At 31.1% G+C, this 3520-nt stretch overlaps 1 long non-coding RNA gene across 1 annotated transcript; it reads left to right on the top strand.

Annotated features, from left to right (window-relative positions):
• The first annotated feature begins 1214 nt into the window (after positions 1-1214).
• Positions 1215-3191, top strand: LOC131169525 (uncharacterized). Its single transcript, XR_009140463.1, has 3 exons — positions 1215-1411; positions 2683-2742; positions 2952-3191. It is a non-coding gene; the product is annotated as an uncharacterized LOC131169525 (long non-coding RNA).
• The last annotated feature ends 329 nt before the right edge of the window (positions 3192-3520 follow it).

The following is a 3520-nucleotide window of genomic DNA, read 5'->3' as shown; positions in this document are numbered from 1 at the left end:
TAACTAGAAAATCAATAATTAAAAGTCAAAAGAATTTTATTGTGTAAAATTTAAAAGTTTAAGGGATTTTATGTTACATTTTAAAGCTAAAGGACTATAGTATTACAGCTATATAAGTTTAGGGACAGTTATTAAAATTTACCTAATTTCATTAATTGAGACAATATATTTATACACTGGTGTTACATCGAATTCTAAAAATGAAATAGACAAATAATTAATTAACTAAACACAGTAAAAATTATTATTTAAATGGTATCACAACTGTAGAAAAATACAAGTTAGATTTCGTACAAAATTACTTCTCCTGCAACTTGGGAAAAAAAATATTGAACAGGAATGAACGTTCGACTCAAAGAGTTTAAATATTAATTATAATCACAATTCTTATTACTATCTAATGCTAATATAATCCTACAAAGAATGAATGCACCAAGTCATTGCACAGGAAGATAAGTTAGAGTTACAAACACCCTACTCCTAATACATATTGGAAGCTGACCCATATCTTGACTCTCTTAATGTAACACCCTTATTTTTATAGCCTGGTATATGTTACTGTTCCGGTGACCGGTATCGGTCCGGACAATTAAGGGGATTAGAACCACACTTAAGATAACTAGTTAAGCTATAAACACAAATAATTAGTAATTGCCAATTAGTTAAGTATAAATAAGAAGAACAAAAAATAAGAAGTTAAACGAGCCGAGAGTCACAGCGATGGGTGACCTTCTCGAGAACGACTGCAAAGTCGATTTAAACTCAAATTTGGAATCGTAAAATGTGACGCTGAGGTCCTTAGGACCATTACGAACACAGTGGAAAAGAGAAAATCACAAAAAAGAATTGTTAAGCCAGTCAAATAATTAGGTAAGAGAGCCGGAAGAAATATTGAATTATTTGCAAATCGGGTTGAACCGGCGAGGGGCAATTTGGTCAATTGACCCCGAGAGCTGACTCCTGACCTAACTGTCAAATAAAATAGGAGAAAAGAAAATTTCAGAGTCGGGAATTAAATTAAAGAACTAATAGAAAAATAAATGAAAAAAAAGAGGAAAAAGAAAAAGTTGAAAAAGGTTAATTACATCATGCATAACATCATGCATGATGCAATAAACCTAATATTTACAAAATTTGAATTGTGGGATAATTACTAAGTTAAAAGACAAAATAATTAAAAAGAAAATTATCTTCTTCTTCTTTCCTAGCCTTTGGCCACCCCACCTCTCCCATTTTCTCCATTTAAGGAACCCCATGAAAGCTTGATTCAAGCTTTTCAAAACCCTCATTTAGGCCATAATTTCCCTAATCCACTAAATTAAACCTTGATTTAGCACCTTAGTTCAACTATTAATCAAGAAAAGGAAGGAAGAAAAATAGAGATTTGAAGATTGGAAATTCAAAGAAGGAGGTTAGTGTTTTAACTTTCAATTTTCTATTTAAATGCATGCTTAGCTACTTAAATTAACTTAGAAATTAAAGAAAAGAAACAAAAACAATTGTTGAGGGACTATATATGAAATTTAGCCAGCAGCATGTAGGGATGAGAATGCATGAGTTTGATTGAATTAAATATATTAGGAAGCTTAAATGAGTTGAGAAATGCTGTTGGAATGCTTGGAATCAATTAAATGTAACAAATCAAGTGAATTAGGGTTTGAACCTAGGGTTTTGGAAGACAAAATTTGGAGAAATGGTGGAATGATGTATTTGACCTAGTTTGAGGTGAGAAATGGTCAATTGTGACCTAATGAGGTGTGTTAGGAGTGTTTGAATCAAAAGCAAATTCGGATTGAGTGTGGTCATGCTGCTGGCAGCATGACCAAGTTACCTTTGAGGGACCAAAATGAAAATTTACAAGTTCAATTGGTATGAGACCAACTGGGAATGAAAATAGACACTAAATGACACAATTTTCATTTAGGAAGCATGCCCAAAAAGTGACCAAAACCTAGAGAACAAATTGACCAAACTTGGAAAATCTCGATCACCCTATACAAACTAACCAAATGAACAGTGTTTGTTCAATTGGCCATAACTTAAGCTAGGCAGGTCTAAATGACCTGAAATTTTACCAGTAGTTAGATGAGATATAGACCTAAAACTTTCATGAAGAATACCAACCCAAATTATGCCATTAACCAAGTCATTTGGCCACCCAAATTTGGTGACCTAAAACTGCCAGAACCAAAATTTGCCCAAAAAATCTAGTTTAAGTCTAATCCGGTAGCCATGGTTCAAATGGCTATAACTTGAGCTACAAAACTCCAATTGGAGTGATTCAAAAAGGAGAATAAACTTAAGACAATAGGAAACATTTTTTATGAAGAAAGTTTTGCCAAATTCTAACAGTAAAATGACCAATGGAACAGTGAAACCTTAGATACCAAAACTGAAAATTTATCAAATTTGCCTAAAAGATTTATAATTTGAGTAAATAACCAAAACTAACAAATTTAGTGACCAAAATATGGTATGTGGGTGAAGTTGGAATTCCCATACTTATTAAGCCTTAGAAAGTCAACAAATTGACTTGAATAGTACCATGAATAGTAACTCCAAAATGAAAATTTCTAAGAATATTAATTTAAGTATATTTGGGCTAGAATTAAGTATTTATTAATTAATTATTGGATTTACTGTGAAATAAGATACTGAAACACTATAAATTTTGTGTTTCAGTTGAAAAAGACCTAGAAGATATAAGGGACTGAGTCAAGGCCTAGAGGCGACTCATGTCAGGTTTGTGCACAAAAATTTTTAAATTATAGTTTTCATAATGGAAAATGATTTGTTATAAATGTGATTTGAGAAAAAAAAATTGTGAAATGCGATTGCGAGATTTTTGAATGATGATTTGTTCATAAATGTTTTATATTATGCATTTTATGCTTTATTGTGCACCACTGAGTATTTATATACTCAGCGATAGCTTTAACTTGCTGTAGCAGATAGAGAAAAGGACATAGCAGCAGAGCGAGCTGCTACAGTTAGAGAGGAGAACAATTGAAGAATTTTTGTACGGGTATTTGTCTATACCCTGGTAGTTTAGTTTGATGTAAATATGATAGTATGCATATGTATCTCTGTAATTTGAGCAGTTGCACAGATAAAATTGTAATATTATTATTTTTGAGATTTTGCATCTGTAAAATTAACTTATGATTGTAAATTAATGATTTAAAATACAATGTGCATGAGTTATGAATTGTTTTGAGATATTAAATCTTGATTTGAAATTTGGATTTTGAATTGAAGTGTTGCTATTGCTGTTGATTTGAAGTTTGGTGGTTGCAAATGGAGTTGTGATTGAGAAATATATTGGGAGTGTTTCTATTTTTCAGGTTTTGAAAAACTATTTTCTCAAAATACAGACGGCACTCTGCCGAAATTTTTGTAAAAATTACGGAGATTTTTAAATATCTAAGAATTTAATTTATGTTTGGACTTTAAATCAAGGTTTTTAAAATTTGAAAAAAATTTTACCCATCAATTTCAAAATGAACGAAAATTATTTTAA

This window comes from Hevea brasiliensis, chromosome 10 (assembly GCF_030052815.1).
Source record: "Hevea brasiliensis isolate MT/VB/25A 57/8 chromosome 10, ASM3005281v1, whole genome shotgun sequence".
Classification (NCBI taxonomy): Eukaryota; Viridiplantae; Streptophyta; class Magnoliopsida; order Malpighiales; family Euphorbiaceae; genus Hevea; species Hevea brasiliensis.
This window is presented reverse-complemented; position numbering and strand designations above follow the sequence as displayed.